This window comes from Macaca mulatta, chromosome 8 (assembly GCF_049350105.2).
Source record: "Macaca mulatta isolate MMU2019108-1 chromosome 8, T2T-MMU8v2.0, whole genome shotgun sequence".
Classification (NCBI taxonomy): Eukaryota; Metazoa; Chordata; class Mammalia; order Primates; family Cercopithecidae; genus Macaca; species Macaca mulatta.
The window spans coordinates 131,145,991-131,165,323 of NC_133413.1; the positions used below are offsets into that span (position 1 = coordinate 131,145,991).

General features: G+C 40.2%; 1 protein-coding gene and 1 long non-coding RNA gene across 2 annotated transcripts in view; one reads left to right on the forward strand and one right to left on the reverse strand.

Annotated features, from left to right (window-relative positions):
- Positions 1-19,333, reverse strand: part of SNTB1 (syntrophin beta 1) — a 276,011-nt gene that overhangs the window by 225,764 nt on the left and 30,914 nt on the right. The gene's annotated exons all lie outside the window — the stretch shown is intronic.
- LOC144330847 (uncharacterized) lies at positions 4,334-13,449 on the forward strand. Its single transcript, XR_013397413.1, has 2 exons — positions 4,334-12,161; positions 13,158-13,449. It is a non-coding gene; the product is annotated as an uncharacterized LOC144330847 (long non-coding RNA).

Here is a 19,333-nt window from a genome sequence, read left to right on the forward strand (position 1 = left end):
TGAATGAGAATGGCCATGTTTCAACAGAATTTTATTTACGAACACAGTATTAAAGTTTGAATTTGATATAATTTTTACATGTCACAAAAAATTATTTAAATTTTTTTCAACCATTTGGTAATGCCAAAAAACATGCTTAGCTCACAAGCTATACAAACACAGGTGGTAGACTTTGGTTTCTGGCTCTGTAAATAATCATGGTATTTGTCACTCCTGTCCTCACAATAAGAAACAAGCCAAAAAACACCCTGAAAATCAACAATTCTTCTTAGTTCTATCAGAGAAGTGAGGTCACAGATCAAATCACCACTGCTAAAACCGAAAAGAGGCGTAGATACAAAGAATTGTATCTTAGTTGGGGCAGAAATACTGGAGCCAACATTGGGTAGACACATTTAAAGGATAATTTACTAATTACTGGAGACTGAGACTGGCCTAGCTTCAGAGATTAAAAACTCCTGGAGACCCAACCTGAGGGAGGTGGGGGAGGCACATCTGTATGAGTTTTACCTGCTGAAGCTTAACTAGGTTTGCACTGTAAAGGTCAAAGAAAAATCCCCTCATCCTTCCTGCAGGGGGAGGGGAAAAGTAACCATTTTTAAATACACCCAGACTGTTCTGTTCTCCTTAACACAACCTGTCTTCGAGGGAAACCATTTTACCAGAGCCTAACCTAGTAAGATTTTATCACAGAGAGCCCAGTTGACCTGGGAGAAGGGAAATACCCAACTCCAGCCCCATCTAGCCTTCCCATCTCACTTATTAAGGGGTGGGGAAAAAAAACCTGAAGACCTTGTGAAGAATTTTATATAGTAAAATTTATTAATATTAAAAAATTTTTCTGCATGAAAAAATACCATAAACAAAGTCAAAAGACAAATAGGAAACAGATTTGCAACTAACAAGAGGCGAATTTCTTAAAACTATAAAGAACACATGCAAAAGTTAAGTAACCCAACAGGAAAATGAGCAAGACTATAAACAAGGAAGGGAATTAAAAGGTTCTTAAATCTATAATGATGGAGTCACTGAAGACTGAGACAAATCATAGGGTTATTGAGTGCTTCCCCTTTACCACCACCTCCATTTTAGTGCCACGTCAATAGGATTCCAGTATAACAGAGGATGATAGCTGAAAAGAACTGCAAGGCTCAGATTCTATTTATAGAGGAGTCTTTAGGGAAACCCAAGACAACAGGGACCCCCCAAAAACAAGGACACCAGCAGAAATTTCAGCCTCTGACACCTACAGTTACAGCAAACAATAAACACAGACTAACTTCTAGGCAAATAAACAAAAAAGAGATGGTAAGCTGGATTTGACCCACAAGCCACAGTTAACCAACTCCTACGTTAGCAGGTCCAAGCATTCGACACTAATCTCTATAGTTGCAAATAGGAAGCTCCCGCTCAAATGGAAAAATTGATCTAGACTTTGCCCAGAAGGGAGAATAATGGGTGGTCTGTAGACATACATACCTAACCACAGTTCTTTTATTTTTGATCATTTTAAATTATTCTACAGCAATAAAAATGAAAAAGAAAAAGAGAAAACTTGGAACACGTTGTATTACCCAAATGTATCAAGTATTTTTAATTGGAGAGATCTTTCCGCACCTTGACCGTATACATATGGGGTGATCATCAGGTAGATACCAGCTGGAAGAAAACTGCTTTTTTCAGTCATCACTTCCCAGACATTTTCCTACACTGTGGTATAAGCTCTATGATTATAACATTGAATAGATAGAGAATACTTGGTGGAGCACCCAGAGACTTTTAATAGAAGTGTTTCTTTTTTATTAAAATAGTAACTCAGACTAAGATGCAGGATTCACATCAAGGCTGGGTTCCAGCAGTCTGTGTATTTCAGCTCATGGATTGCTAGTTCTTAATAAAAATAAAGCCACTGGAAGAGGGCCACTATGATTCTTTACCAAAAATGTCTCTGATACACTTTCAAGAACAACCTGTTTTGCTTAACTTCTCAGTTCTCCATTTCTGATGGGGCAATATGCACGTTTAGAAGCCACCACTGCAAAGCATTCCAGACGACTGAATTTGATTACTCATTATGCCCTGGCTTTCCTTTAAAGATTTATTATAGTGTATTTCAAGAGGCACATAAAAGAGCACTAATAGCACCAGCTGGCACAGGGCATGAGACACACCAGCATTTTTATAAATGTCCTCCCTGTCACTACAGCTCTATTCACTGACAAAGGCCCTGCTGTTTTCAACCAACTGCAGGTCCAGCAAATTGCACTTAAATAGGGTGGCGGTTCTGCAAAGCAGGCAAAATGTTTACCAGGATGAGACCAGCCAGGAAACCCATTTCCTTTATCCTCTAATCAGAATGAAAAGCAGGACTGGAGCCATGAAAGGCTGTGCATTAGGACGTGATCCCTGTGCTGTCATCTCTTGTTACCTGATGAAAGAAGGGGATTGTTTGGGTTCGGAGGGCAGGGGAAAAGCTTCGCCTTGATTTTGCAATCCAGCTGCTATTTATTCATAGGCTCGTTGCCAACATGTTACTTTGCCATATGTGCCGTTCATACTCTAGATTACAAATGCATGGTGCTTTGGGGTCTTATCGATTTAATAAGTAAATTTTATTATTATCCTGCCTCCTTACCCCTGTAAAACCTAAGGCTATGGTCTTTGGGAACAGGTACCTTGTTTACTCTTGTTTATGCCCCAGAATCCAGTACAGTGTTTAGTACACAGTGTGCACTAAATAAATGCTTGCTGAAATAAAAAAAAAAAAAATACTAGGCAATGGAATTGCATCCAAATAGAGTAATAACAAAATAGCTAATATTTATTGAACACTTAAAGTTTTAAAAAACGCATAGAACTTTCGGACTTTTAAGAGTGCCTGACAAGAACCCTATGTAGTAGGTAGTATTACTATCTCCATTTTAAAGATGGGGAAACTGAGGCTCAGAGGTTCACAGCCAGGCACAGATTTGGATCTGAACTACTCTTTCTGACTTGGAAGCTCAGTCTGTCACCACTGTACTGAACTATGTCAAAAAACTTCTTCCTCTAGAACAATTTATATGATTTCCATTACATTTCTTTTGCTATGTATTAATAGATATCACGAGTCTTATATATCCCATTACTAAATGTGCTTATTTTCCAAGAACTGCCTGGTAATGATGCCCATTGTAAAATGTAAATTTCTTCTTGGAAAGAAGATAGAGGACTGCAGAAATAAGAAATACAGGCTCCCCGGAATACTCTTAGAAATGGTTAGCTTACCAAACCCTGAAGAAAACTACAACAAGAAGGGGATGATTCCACTGTTGGACTAATTGTTTAAAAGTTCTTCCTTCCAGGAGGAGCTGAAATTGGCTTCCTGGTACCATGTAGTTACACTGGTCTTTGTGCTACCCTTTGGAAAAACAAAACTAGGAAAAAATTGACCTATTAAAACAATCTTAATGTGAGATCTTAACTTTTCTACATATGATGTAAAATCTGCATGCCATTTAAAAGTCAATAAACTTGACTATATAATAGTTAAAAAAATTTTTCTGCATGAAAAATACCATAAACAAAGTAAAAACCAAATTGGAAACATTTGCAACTAATAAGAGGCTAATTTCCTTAAACTATAAAGACAACCTGTAAGAATTAACCAACCCAAAAGAAAAATGGGCAAAGAATATAAATAGAATTCTTTTTAGCTCTTAAATTTACAATATGATACTCAACCTACGATTTTTTTTGTCTATTATATGAGCAAACACCAAAATGTTTGTTTGTTTTATAGAGATGGGGTCTTGCTATGTTGTCCAGGCTGGTCTGGAACTCCTGGGATCAAACGATTCTCCTGCCTTGGCCTTTCCAAGAAGACCAAGTGTTTGGTCACACAATGTAATGAGCAAAAATGTATTCTCAGTACACTGTTAGTGGAGTAAAAACTGCCACGATACTTATGGAGAGTAATTTGGCAATGTTCTCAAAGTCATAAGGTCAAATGCCTTTTGACTCAGAATAAATTCTAATTCTTGGAATACTTTTACACATACACAAAATGACATATTTCCAAGGTTATTCATTATAGTCTTATTTATAACAGCAAAATATTGGACTCTTCAAAATGTTCAGCCAAATAAATTATGGTGTATATAAAGTTCATCAAGAGAATAAATAATGGTATATATCCATGCAATGATATACTAGCCAGCTGTTAAAAACAATGAGGCAGCTTCTCAAGTATGACTTGGAAAGATATCCAAGAAATACTCTTAAGTGAAATATTCCATGTGCACAGAAGTATGTCTGATATGGTCTCATTTGCTTAAAAAAAAAAAAAAAAAAAAAAAACTAGATTACATACCCATATATGCATTATATGCAGTGACTTCATCCAGAAGTCTACACAAAATTTAAATAGTGGTTAGTCACAGTGGTTACTTCTAAAAACAGGGGCTGAATAACTGAGAACCAAGGGTGAAGAAAAATTACTTTTTAGTTGTATTTGTTTTGCCCCTGTTGATTTTTTTGGTGTATGTCTTACCAGTCAAATAAATTAATAAATACCCTTCAGGAATCCCTAGCCATTTTCAATTGCCCTACTTTCTAAATTCAATCTCTCAGAGAATATATATCAGATAAAACTCACAAAGGAAAGCTCTATCAGTTACTTTAGGACCCCACCCCAGGCCCTGCTCAGTTGAAGTAAACCCACTAGACAGAAAATTATTAAATACATAAGTGTAGAGTTTAATAAGTGATGCAAGAAGTTCCCATCCAAGAAAACCATCAATCATTTTGACAGATTCTTTGTTGCCTCCCTAATATCAATTCTTCCTTTCTTCACTAACATTAGAACCTCTATTGTATATGGGATAGCTAAGATTCCAGCTTAAAAAAAACTCACGGCCGGGCGCAGTGGCTCATGCCTATAATCCTAGCACTGTGGGAGGCAGAGGCAGGAGGATCGCCTGAGGTCAGGAGTTTGAGACCAGCCTAACCAGCATGGTGAAACCCCATCTCTACTAAAAATACAAAAAAATTAGACGGACGTGGGGGCAGGCGCCTGTAGTCCCAGCTACTGGGGAAACTGAGGCATAAGAATCGCTTGAACCCGGGAGGCGGAGCTTGCAGTGAGCCAAGATCATGCCACTGCACTCCAGCCTGGGTGACAGAGCAAGACTCTGTCTCAAAAACAAAACAAAACAAAATAAAACCGAAAAAACTAAAAAATTCACATTTCTCTATCTTCTTTATAGGGAGTAATGGATGGTATAAGAGATAAGTAGAATTTGTGGGTAGGGATTCCAGGAGAGTTTTTGTGAGAGATAAGTGAAGTGGAAGAAATGTCCTTGACTGTTGCCATTCCTCTTCCTATAACCTAGACTGTGGTTGTCTGAGTCCGTTTCATACTTCTGTAACAGTATATCACAGACTGGGTGATTTTTAAGAAAGGACACTTATTTTCCATGGTTCTGGAGGCTGAGAAATCCAATGTCAAGGTGCTGGCATCTGGTGAGGGCCTTCTTACTGCATCATCCTATGGTGGGAGACAGACAGGCAAAAAAAAAAAAAAAAAAAAACAAACAGCATGCATGCAAGAGAGCAAGAAATGGAACTCACAGCCTCAAACTCTTTAATAATTGGCATTAATGCATTCATGAGGATGAAGCCCTTATCACCTAAACACCTCCCACTGGATCCCACCTCCCAACACTGTTGAACTGGGTATTAACTTTCCAAAACACATTTTTTTTTTTTTTGAGGAGCACATTCAAGTCACGGCAGTGGCCATGATAGTTAGAGTTTCAGAAGCCATTCTGTGACCTGGAACATGGAAAGAAAGTGCTAAGGTTGGTTGAACTGAAGGAGAGAAGGGGGTTGAGTCCTTCATAACTTCATGGAGCCACACTTCATCACCTATGTCTGAGCTTTATGTAAGAAAACAAACCTCTAATTTGTAAAGCCACTACAGTTAGATTTCTGTTTTTAAGCAAGGAAGCAGAGTTTATGCTGATCTTCTTTTTAAAATTATTCTATACTCAGCATCTATTTGAATGTTTAATAGAACAAGGCATTATACTGGCACGAAAGAACTGTGAAAATGACTAGAAGAGGGTTCTCATTCTCGGGATATTTATTGACCAAATGCTGCATAACCACTGAGAACAGGATACATCTCTCCTTCCTTCACTTTTACCTACATTTCCTCACTTAATCCTCACAATGAGGTTAGTCTCATTTTTGTAGATGATGAAAATAAGATTCAGAAAGGATAAATAATTGGCCAACCTACTAAATATCAGAGCCATGATTCAAACCCAGGTATGACCGATTACAAAGCCCACACTCTTACCACCAATTATCTTTGTATTTCCAACAGTTTTTGCCCCAACTAGTTTATAGCAATGCTGTTTGGCACATAGGGTTTCCATTTCATTATGTCTTCACTATTAATTATACATTTATAATCACCCACTCTTCTATATATAATATTTTTTCATTAAATACTTTTTCCTTATATTGTTATCCACTCATTTTTTAAAAATTCATTAAATCATTTAACATATATCTGAGCACCAATCATACAACAATTATACATTGGCAATACCAAATTGAATAAGGCATAGTTTATCTTCCAAGTAATTAGAGAAGATGTTAACCAACAAAATACTGTACAGCACTATAATTGGCTAGAATATTCTTAGTCATTGGGTAATGAATGCAAATCATGCATATCATTGTTAAATCTACTTTGGTGTATTTTATGTTTTAATAGGAAAATGTAAAGCTATGTATTTGCCATGGAGCTTACACATTGGGGTTCATTGCTATTGTTCATTTGTTTTCTTACTGTTTCTTTTCCACTATTTCTTTTCCTAAATAGGCTATGTTTTATATTCTATATCCATTTAGAAGGCAGGCATCTTGTTTCTAATTATATGAATGATTATCCCAGAGTTTTTTTCACAAACACAGAAATATTTATTTAATCAAAAGAAACGAAGTGTTTAACTATGTTTTACAGATGGCCAGAAATCTAGTGCTTATACTTCTCTCACCCTACTCTCCTCCATTTTCCAGTGTTTATTAATTTATTTGGGTTCCCAGCCTAGTCACTACTTTGTGTGTTTATGGTGGATTTCAGTTGTCTTTTTAAAATTCTCTCTTAAGAACCTTTTTTTGTCCTTTGTATTCTAGTTTGTTTCCATAGTTACAGCAATTATTAGCATCAGCGCTTATGTTGACCCTTAGTATTTTTATTCATCTGACCTTAAAGTTCAAGCAAAGCTGAATGATGATTCTCTGGGGACCCCTGCACTGGGTGGGAAGCTGAAATAAACTTCTAAACCCTCTCCTACTCCAAAGTACTTTATAATTGTACACTGTGTATAAAAAGTGTTCATACACACACCATGCATATATATTTCAATAACACAAAGAGTGTGCAAGTTAGTTGGCTTGCTTATACACTCTTTAGACCTTGAATATGTTAACAACAAAAAACCAAAAAGGTAGTAGAAGGATCTGGTGGTATAGCTATTTAGAACATAGGCTCTACAGCCAGACTGTCTTGGTTCAAATCTGGATTCTGACACTCATTACTGTGAGACCTTGGGCAAATCACTTAGCCTCTTTGTTCTTCTTCCTCCTCATCTGTGAAATGGAGATTATCATTCCTTAGAGGGTTGTTCTGAGCCTTAAATGCAATCAGACACCTAAAGCCATAGCAAGAGTGCCACAATGAAAAATTCTTTCCATAGTAGTCTTTTATCATGCTCGGTTGTTTCTTCAGCACAGTGACATTTTTATTAATACACTAGTAACTGCCATGTATACCTTTCTGCATATTCTAAGACTCACTCTCTCTCATTCTTGATAATTCCTAAATGATGATTCTGATGGATGAAATGGGAGATGCCACTTCTTTCTTCCCCTCAAAAGTCCTGCAGGGATTACCCAGGGAAGATAGTCACAACCCAGCCAAGGAACAGTATCTTTCTGTGGCTCAGATTTTTAAATTGCAACTGCATTCAATGGGTTGTTGATCTGCCCAAGAGCCAGTTTTTTTTGAGGTTCTAAGTGCACTGCTGGAAAGGCAGGCAATTGCTCCTGTCCACAAAACTTGTCACAGAAAACAGCAGCTAAGCCAGGAACATCTTACCTGGAAAAGAGACTTATCCCACCTGCACACAATGTTACCACAGTCTCCTATGGAATGCATTGACCTCATGCTGTTCAAGTCCCAGTGAATCTACACCAGCACCAGAACTTCAGGGATGTGCCAGCGCCCTACAGCCAGTAGTGATTGGTGCATGGCAGCCCATATCTTGAGAGCTTCATAAAGGGGACAGCCTGGTCAACAAGAGCAAAACTCTGTCTCAAAAAATTTTTTCAAAAAGTACAGACCTTTAATGATGGAACCATCTAATTTCAATGGTCTGTGCTTATTTTCTTATGCAGTTTATTTCTGGTACCCATGTTTCCAGACATTTTAATTAGGCTAGGGAATGGGTAGAGGTGCGAAATAATGATCTCATAATACTATAACAAGAAGAGTCACTTTGGATCATCTATTTCCTGGATTGTCATTTTTTACTCAGGAGGTTGATCACTCAGTGGAAGGGTAAAATAAGTTATTACGTGGGAGGAGATCAAGGAGACTTTACAGATGCAGCAACACTGGATTTGTGGGCGGAATAGAATAAAACTAGCAGCTCAGTATCCCAGGAAGGGAAACTGCTCTGTCCCAGAGGGAGGTGAACAAGGTTTTGGGAAAAGAGAAAAGTCCAGGGACCCAGACAATAATTAGAATATCCGAATCCAGAGAATGAGATAAAAGATCCAAATTTATAGAATAGAAGAAAATGCTAGATGTGTGTGCTCTTTTCATTTCTACCATTTCTGTCACCTGAAGAGCAGAAAAATAATTATTCTGAAGAAAAACGCACCTGACAAATTTCTGTTTCCATATGAAAATAAAGAAAAAGATTTAGGAAAAATGTATTAAAAAATTTCTGTTCGCAGTGGCTCAAGCCTGTAATTCCAGCACTTTGGAGGCTGAGGCGGGCGGATCACGAGGTCAGGAGATTAAGACCATCCTGGCTAACGCGGTGAAACCCCGTCTCTACTAAAAATACAAAAAATTAGCCAGGCATGGTGGCAGGTGCCTGTAGTCCCAGCTACTCGGGAGGCTGAGGCAGGAGAATGGTGTGAACCCGGGAGGCGGAGCTTGCAGTGAGTAGAGATTGCACCACCGCACTCTGGCCTGGGGACAGAACAAGATTCTGTCTCAAAAAAAAAAAAAAAAAAAAAAAATTCTGTTCCATTGCATCACAAGTGTTTAAATTTCTTTTCTAAGAAAACAAATGCATTAAGATTGTGTAAATGCAAGTGGAGTACGCTGCAGCTTTTTTCTAGTAATCACTCCATTTGGACTGGAGAAGCCCTTAATTGGTTTCTGTCTTCTCCCTAATCAAGAATCACTTTCAGCTCGAGGGTGTAACATGAAGACAATAGAAAAACATGCTTAAAACAAAGCCAAACCATGCCTCATTGTTTTTTGAAACTTAAACCCAAACAGAGAGCTTTAATTTACATCAAGCTCTCTGAGCATCTTTGTAATAGAATTTAGCCCTACTAACTGAAATCTAAAATATACTGCTCTTAAGAATTCTGTTGGGTAACAGTGTTTCAGCACATATTTGGTATCTGTTTTATTTTATTTTATTTATTATTTATTTATTTATTTATTTATTTATTTTGAGACAGGGTTTCACTCCCCTTGCCCAGGCTGGAGTACAGTGGCGCACACTTGGCTCACAACAACCTCCACCTCCAGGGCTCAAGCGACCCTCCTGCCTCAGCCTCCCGAGTAACTGGGTCTACAGGCATGCGCCACCACACCAGGCTAATTGTTGTATTTTTAGTAGAGATGAGGTTTCACCATGTTGGTCAGGCTGGTCTTGAACTCCTGACCTCAAGTGATCCACCCGCCTTGGCCTCCCAAAGTGCTGGGATTACAGGCATGAGCCGCTGTGCCCGACTTGTATCTGTTTTATGTCTCTCCTGTATAGAACCCTCTAGATCGTCTCTCACATACGGGATTAGGGTGACACAATTGTTTTTTTCTTTTTCTTTTTTTTTTTTTGGAGACAGAGTCTTACTATGTCACCTAGGCTGGAGTGCAATGGCGTGATCTCGGCTCACTGCACCCGCTGCCTCCTGGGTTCAAACCATTCTCCTGCCTCAGCCTCCTGAGTAGCTAGGATTATAGGCACACACGATCACACCCAGCTAATTATTTGTGTTGGACGGGGTTTCACCATGTTGGCCAGGCTAGTCTTGAACTCCTGACTTCAAGTGATCCACCCACCTCAGCCTCCGAAAGCGCTGGGATTACAGGTGTGAGCCACCACGCCCGGCAAGGGGCACACTTTTAAAATGTATGTGTGTGTTTGTGTATGTGTGTAAAATAAACAAGCAAAGGAGGAGGATGTCTCCTGGCATCCAATACCACTGGAGTCAGCTAAGCTGAAATGAGAAGGGTGAGAAACAACCCACATGGTATATGCCTGCCACAGATAGGAAAGAGGAGAGAACAGGTTTTAAATGGATGGATTCTGGGATCCAGGGCAGGAATGGAAGTTCCTCTAGTCTAAAACAGGGATCACAACACTCATTCAAGGCTGGAGGGGCCCTTGGAGAGAACAGAAAGAGAAGAAAAAGAAAAGAAGATGGGGAAAAAAGATGCTACCATGAGAGGCAACCCGACCAGGTAACACTATTCATGGAAAGCCCCACAACAACTGTGCTATTGTTGGTGGCAGCAAGACCACTCACAGATCACAGAAAGGAGGTAGTCCAGTCCCCTACCATTTACATGTCAACTATGTAGCCCCCAAAATTAAAATTAAAAATAAACAAATGAAATAATTTAACTGAAAAAAAAAAAGCCCACTGAGGACATACGTGTGAAATAATAATTTTTAAAAAATCAGTAAAGCAACTGGAACTGAGATTTGAAAGAGAGCTCTGAATGAACTTGGGGTAACATGGAGGAAATATTCTTAGAGAAGCCTACTTTGAAGTGGGTTTTAAAGAGAGGTTGAGGCCGGGCACGATGGTTCATGTCTGTAATCTCAGCACTTCGGAAGGCTGAGGTAGGATGATTGCTTAAGCCCAGAGTTTGGGACCAGCCTGGGCAACACAGTAAGACCCCATTTCTATTAAAAATAAATACATAAATAATAAAAATAGAGATTGGCATGGATGTGAGTATGGGGTAGTACCCTAGAAGAATTTCGGATTGTGTTGCTGACCACAGTCCAGAAGTAAAACTTCATATGAAACGTGCCAGGCCTTATCCATTTGAAGAAGTAACTTCCGAACACTTACACTGTGTTCCACGGCAACAGCTGAGAATACAAGTCTGAGTAAGGCACCATCTGGTCCTTTTAGGAATCCTTAGGTTAATAGGGAAAACAATGTGTAAACAAATAATTATGATACCGCAGGGCAAGTATGGGAAAAAAAAGACTACCGCCAAAACCCACTGTGTGATTACTGTGTGCCAAATACAATAACCTTGTATTTATCTCATTTAATATTCCCAAGCACCCTATCAAGTGGGTACTATTATTATAGAGATAAGGACATTGAAAGGAGAATAATTTGCTCAAGCAAATGTAATCATTCAAGGTCACTCACGTAAGTACGAGGTGGAGCTAGGCTTTAAAGCCACATCTTCTGGATTGAGGGCCACAGTCTCTTAACCACTATGCAATTTTCTATGTAAAATTTTCTATAGAAAGGAAACTGATATTTATCAGAAGCCAAATGCTTCTTTGTTTAATTCCCTCAATAGTTCTGTGAAGTTGGCACTGTGTCTATGTTATGGTTGAAGCAATGACATTCGGAGTGGGACAGGTTCTTAAGTCTTGTTTGTGAAACTCCAAAGCCCATGTTCCTTCCAGTAAATCAAATCCAAGTGGGAGGATGACGTAACCAAGTAACTGAGAGGCCGTGGAAGACTTAAATGTGGGGAGAGTGAGCTGCATCTAGAAGAAAGAACAAAATGTGACCAGTTGTGGAAGAAAGAGAAAGAATATTGCAGGTGGTGTGATTAACTGGAGCAAAGATGCAGGAGGCATTCTTGAGCACGCCCCATGAAGGTGTGGTCAGACATCCAGTGTGGCTGCAGCATGGGTTATAGCAGGGCTACCTCGTTAAGCTGCAGCCAGAGCCATGTGGCTGTCTCACGCTTAAGAGTGTGCATGTGTGGCTCAGTCCGGGGAATGCACAGAGCTTTTCAAGGAGGAGGATGGCACAATCAGATTTGCATTTTAGACAGATCTCCCTGGCAGCTGTGTGGCGTATGGAGTGGAAGGCAGGCAGTAATTGGATTTGTTTAGGTGGCAGAATTGACAGCACGTGGTGAATGAGAGAGGCATGTAAGATGAATTCAAGGTTTCCAGCTGGGGAGTCTGGTGGCAGATTACAAAAACCAAAGAAGAGCAGGGTTTGCTTGTTTGTTTGTTTGTTTGTTTGTTTGTTTTGAGATGGGTCTCGCTCTCTCGCCCAGGCTGGAGTGCAGTGGCACGACCTTGGCTCACTGCAACCTCTGCCTCTGGGTTCAAGCCATTCTCCTGCCTCAACCTCCCAAGTAGCTGGAACTACAGGCACACACCACCATGCCCTGCTAATTTTTGTATTTTTAGTAGAGACGGGGTTTCACCATGTTGGCCAGGCTGGTCTCAAACTCCTGACCTCAAGTGATCCACCTGCCTTAGCCTCCCCAAGTGCTGAGATTACAGGCATGAGCCACCGCGCCCAGCCAGAAGAGCGGGTTTCTAGGGGAAAATGTTAAGTTCGGGCTTGTCATGTTGAGTTTGAAGTCTTTGGCACATTGAGCAGTACTATCCATGAGGCGGCTCAAAGAATTTTGAAACTCCAGGGAAAATATGGAGTTAAATTTTTGTCATAACATACTTGTCTAAAACTCAAAGAAAAGGAATAAGAACAGGATGAAACAGGAAAATAGTCAATCTGGTCTAGCTTGTCTTCTTTGTGTTTTGAGGGGAGAAGGGAGATGCTTACTTTATATGGGATTTTTCCCTCTCTCTCTTTCTCATATAGTTGGGACTTACTGAAAAAAAAACTCATTGCAGGCTTTGAATCCCAGCGACACTCATTCCGCAACATGCTGACCACATCCTGGTGATCCCAGCTTCAGAGAGGAGAACATGGAGACTTGAGTTCAGTGTTGCGGTGAAGTCCTGCTCTGGCCCCAGGCAGGAGAAGTCAAGATCAAAGCTCACAATGCAAATATTGTTCTGATTAAAACCAAACTTTCTGCTTTTGATGTGGGCCAACCTCCATTGCTGGTAGGAACAAGGGAGGAGTATAGCAAAAAGACACTGGCAGTAAGTATAAAACCAGGATGCACTCAATTTAAAAGACAGAGAGAGAAAGAAAAAAAGAGAGTGATGAGGATGGGGGTAGACAAAGAAAGGAAGAACAAAAGAAAGAAGGAAGGAAGGAAGGAAGGAAGGAAGGAAGGAAGGAAGGAAGGAAGGAAGGAAGGAAGGAAGGAAGGAAGAGAGGGAGGGAGGGAGGGAGGGAGGGAGGGAGGGAGGGAGGGAAAGAAGCTGACATCAGCCCATGCCTAGGGAGGGAAGGAAGGAGGGAGGAAGGGAGGGAGGGAAGGAGGGAAGGAGGGGAGGAAGGGAGGAAGGGAGGGAAGGAGGAAGGAACAAAAGAAGGAAGGAAGGAAGGAAGGAAGGAACAGAAAGAAGATGACATCAGCCCATGCCTAGGGAGTGGTGCAGAGGACCATGTAACAGGGTAAAGCACAGTATAAGTGCCACTCTTTTGTCAAGGGCCCAATTCTTTCCCTCTCTCTCTCTCTTTTTTTTTTTTTTTTTTTTTTTTTTTTTTTGGGACGGAGTTTCGCTCTTATTGCCCAGGCTGGAGTGCAATGGCGTGATCTCAGCTCACCGCAACCTCCGCCTCCCAGGTTCAAGTGATTCTCCTGCCTGTCTCCTGAGTAGCTGGGATTACAGGTATAAGCTACCACACCCAGCTAATTTTTGTATTTTTAGTACAGACGGGGTTTCTTCATGTTGGTCAGGTCGGTCTCGAACTCCTGACCTCAGGTGATCCACCCGCCTCGGCCTCCCAAAGTGCTGGGATTACAGGCGTGAGCCACCGCGCCCAGCCTCTCTCTTTTTTTTATTATACTTTAAGTTCTAGGGTACATGTACACAATGTGCAGGTTTTTTACATATGTATACACTGCCATGGTGGTTTGCTGCACCCATTAACTGTAAACTAGTTCAACCATTGTGAAAGACAGTGTGGCGATTCCTCAGGGATCTAGAACTAGAGATTCCATTTGACCCAGCCATCTCATTACTGGGTATATACCCAAAGGATTATAAATCATGCTGCTATAAAGACACATGCACACGTATGTTTATCAAGGGCCCAATTATATGGAGGGAACAGCAGAGCTCCTCAGATTACCAGTCCTCCATTCTAGTCTCACTGTGCTGTGAACTGCCTGTGGGTCTTAGGGATATCTCCCGACACCTCTTTCAGGTCAGTTTCCTTGACTGACACATAAGCACTGGGGGCTCTCTGTGGCTTCTTTCAGCTGTCTAACATTTACATTCCATGGCTGCTTCCGGATGTTCTCTTATTCTGGGGTACCATCTGCATTATTTTTTGGGGAGAAGGATGCCTGATCTCCTACAGAGTAACGAGACACAAGGAGGGTGTCTGAACCATTTCTACAGACTCCAAGAGGTTCTAACCAGCCCAGGTCACTTCTACTTTTGAAACCTGTGGACACGTTTTGATGTTATAAAATGCCAAAGCAGGATTCCCAAAACTCTCACATATTTTTAAATGCTTGTATTTTGCAAATAGCCCTTATTTACAACCAAAATAAAACTTCATTTGGGAGCAATGTCAAGAGTCTTAATGTGAGGCCTTTTATGAATATGAGGCCTCCTGCTAAATGGCCCACCTGCTTCCCCCACATAAGCCTGGTCATATCAGTACCCCCAGGAGCTTGGCACATGGTTGTCACATGGTGAATAATGAAAAAGTACTTCCTAAATGAGTAAGTGCACACATGGATGAATAAACAATCTACATGTCCTTGGGCTCTGCATACTTCATTAGGAAAATAATAAGGTGGCAACAGGGCTCTCTAAGAAGCATGCAGATTAAAGTTCCCCTCTATGGTTGGCCAGAACCCAAGAAATCACCTAACCAATAGATCTAAGGAACAGCAATGAGGGCTTTTAATTAGAAGTAGGAATTCACATTCTAGTTTTAGTAGTAAGCATCTAATACCAATCTTTCACTAGGATACATTTCTACCACTCAGATTCAGAATGGGGAAGGATAGAAACCATAGACTGGGTCCTTTGAAAGAATTCCTACTATGGTTTCATCTGCTGTTGTGTGCTTCATATATGTTTTTGCAAGGATTAGGAGGAAATAGTTGGTTAAACAAATCCTTACCCCATGGATACATAGGGGCCTCAAAAGACTGACAAACATGTTGAACTTGGAAAAATCCCAAGACCATGCATCAAAATCTTGACACTACAAGTATCTGTTCCCCACCCAACTGAGCAGATGTTATTGCTCTCAAAGCTTCATTTTTCAGCCAATGCCTCCTGCTAGATTTACCCACCGAGGATTTCTGATTGATAGCTACAGAGGGGAGAGCCACCTTGAAGTTACAATTTTTAAAAATTAGCTGCTAGATTTTGGGTATGAACATCTCAAAATGATAGGTCCCTTTCTCCCAATTTGCCACGGATATGTCCCAAACAGTCTGTGCAAGTCTGTGCTTCAGATTCACAGCCCTTAGAAAGAGGAAAACATAACTTGACATCTACCTTCCTCACTGGATTCATGAAGAGGATTAATGAGTTAATAAGCATTAAGTACTTTGCAAGCCACAGGTGACTGGAAAACATTATTAGGACCACATTTTTCCTACCAAAGCAGTTCAAGCTTTGAACAGAAGGTTAAATCCCAGGAGAAATGTCTACTTCTAATACGGGAAACTGGATGCCTACTGTCAGGTAATAGGATGCCTGTTAAAATGCCCTGGGTTATCCAGTCACTAGTGACAGGGACAGATTTAGACAATATGAGGGCAAGAGTATCCCCCAAAGCACTATTGAAAGTAACTGAAGTAATAAGCAATTCCAATTAACAGTGGCATCTGCAGCAGCAGCAGAAACACTTTGGTTAGACTGATGTTTCTCTGAACTCGCTCCCTTTCTCAAGTCTGAAAACCTTTGCTGTTTTGCAAACTACAGCTCTGTTAACAATGTCTGGTCATTTACTTCTGCCACATCCAAACTTTGTGTGCGCACAAACATGACCTAGTTGAACTGCAATAATTGTATTATTTGATACAACCCAGGTGGGTTCCAAGGCTCTTGTTAGCAGGGAAAACACAAAGTCATTAAGTTCACTTCAGGCTTAGATATGTCTCTTTCCTGTTCCCAGGAACATTTCTTCCTGACTCTTTATTTACTCATGCAGTACAAATAATGTGAAATGGCTAAGCAGCTAAAAACTTACAGAAAGATCTCTACTACGCCACAAAATGATATTCTATTTATTTCGCAACCCAGGGCGCCTAAAACTCTAAAACAACTTTAGTCACCAAAAAAGGTGGAAACTTTGGATGCATTTAAGAAGACAATGACCTCTAAATCAGGAATCTTGACCTCTAATTTCATCAATGCTCTGGCATTTCTGCAAACTTTTCATTTTCAGAACAAAAGGATTCGTCTAGTAGGACAATGAGGAGTCGATTTTAGGATGAGAATGGAGGTAGGGAAAACACTTACAAAGCTATTGTAGGACTTCAGGAAAGATATAATATGACTGAAAGAAATTAGTGGTGGTGGGAATTCAAACACGGATTGATTTCCGAAGTGCATCAGGCTTTTTGCTAGCAGCTGAGTCTTCACTGCCATCAAGAGTCCCTGTCTCTGTGAACACCCAACACACATATAAATAACCTTGACATATATTAACTGCTACAACTGTAGCATGAATAAAATGTCTCAGAATCACAAGTGGAGCAGCAATTGATTGAGACTGGAATAGTCTAAAATAACTTAAAAAAATGACATATTGAATAGGATTTCACCCGCATCAGAAGGAGGGGAATAGCTTTCTTGGCAGCATGATGCATGCACCTGTTTGGCAGGCTCAATGCCTGGTGAGTAATTTATTCATTTATCCACTCCATCATTCATTTGTTCATTTATTCATTTATTTATCAGGCCTCTGCAGTATGTTACGCTCCACGTGGGGCCCTGGATATATTATATTGAGTAAAGGCCAGTAGGCACAGAGGAAAAAGTATTGGATGTCAGGCTATGAAGTTTCAGTCGTATCCTGATAGTCATAGGATCTAATCAAGGATTTTCGAGCAGGCAAATGACATGATTACCACCTCTATTAAGTAAAATAGCTCTGGCCAAAAATAAAATGTAAGGCTGGGCGTGATGGCTCATGCCTGTAATCCCAGCACTTTGGGAGGCCGAGGTGGGTGGATCACAAGTTCAGGAGCTTGAGATCATCCTGGTCAACACGGTGAAACCCCGTCTCTGCTAAAAATATAAACATTAGCTGAGTGTGGTGGTGTGCACTTGTAGTCCCAGCCACTCGGGAGGCTAAGGCAAGAGAATCGCTTGAACCTGGGAGGCGGAGGCTGCAGTGAGCCCAGATTGTGCCACTGCATTCCAGCCTGGCGACAGAGTGAGACTCTGTCTCAAAATAAAATGAAATAAAATAAAATAAAATTTTAAAGCGGAGAGTTAGAAAAGCTGATGACTGAGAGCCCAACTATAGAAGATATTGCTGTAATCTAGAAACAGGGTAAGATCTGGCTAGGACAAGGGAAGAGGTCATAAAAAGAGGAATAAACATTTGCAAGCTGTGGGTAAAATGAACTCTGAGAGATAGGAAGGGACGGAGCCGAAGTGTTAGTTTTCTGGCTTGTGTTAATAGATAAAGCATGAGGCTGTTACCTAGAAGGGAGTTTGACAGGAGAGTGAAAGATGATAGTTTTGGTTTGAGGTGTGTTACATCTGAGAAATTTCTGGGTTGTCCATGTAGGAACATCCAGTGGACATGCCTGTAGTTCAGGATAGAGGCAAGGGCTAGAGAAAGGGATGTGAGGGTTGTCTGCAAAAAACAACATAATATATCCACGTAGGGCTCTGGATATATTAGATTGAGTAAAGACCAGTGGGGGCCAATGAAAAAGTGGCGGATGTGTTGCAAAAAAGTAACAGTGGATGACACCTTATTAAAAGCCTATTGAAGACATACGAGGAATGATGATCTAGTTAAAAAAAAAAAAAAAGAAAAGAAAAGAAAAAAATAAAGATCTGTGTCAGAGCAGAAGAACCAGGAAAGAGTGCTATTGTGATGCCAACAAGGCAAGAAAGAATTTCCAGAAAGAGGGCTGGTATGCAGCAGGAAGTGCTGAAAACACAACCCCTTCTACATTTCTTTTCACCCCACCACCAAATTGGATTGCCCCATTTGCAGACATATCCTTGAATATCTCCTCTTAAGCTACGCTTTAATATGGATCTGTGACTATGGCATATATAATAGCTAAATATGAAACTCCATTAACATCAAGGTTTTCTGACTCCACTTTGGTGAGTCATTCAACGTAATCGGGAGTTAGAAATGAGCAACAGATGTGTCACATTCTTTGAGCAGTGCTCAAAGAAACCCAAAATGGTCAACGTGTAAACTTTTCTAAAATATGTTTTCCTGACATTATGGATGATAATGAGGTTTTTGAAATTATAAGTCAAAGTCATTTACTTTATAGCATTTCCAGAAAAATCTGAATTGCAGAAATGCCATGTTTCCAAGAAACAGTAATGATTTCAACTCTGTTTTCCCTCTTATATCTTACTCTTTGGATAACCAGTAGCAAATTTCTGGAAGGGGAAGGGTGCAAAACCAAATCAAACTGGCACCACAGATGATCAACTGACATCTTCATAGCAGTTTAGTTCATGTTTAAAATTGAAGAATAAAGCACCATACCTGTTAAGTATCTCTTAATAAGTGGTACTTCTTAAAGTAATGAGTTATCAGGGTAGATAATTTCCCTTTTTGTAAAAGTAACATACAATATTTTAAGTTCACATTTTTTTTTTTTTTTTTTTTTTTTTTTTTTTTTTTTTTTTTTTGAGACGGAGTCTGGCTCTGTCGCCCGGGCTGGAGTGCAGTGGCCGGATCTCAGCTCACTGCAAGCTCCGCCCCCCGGGTT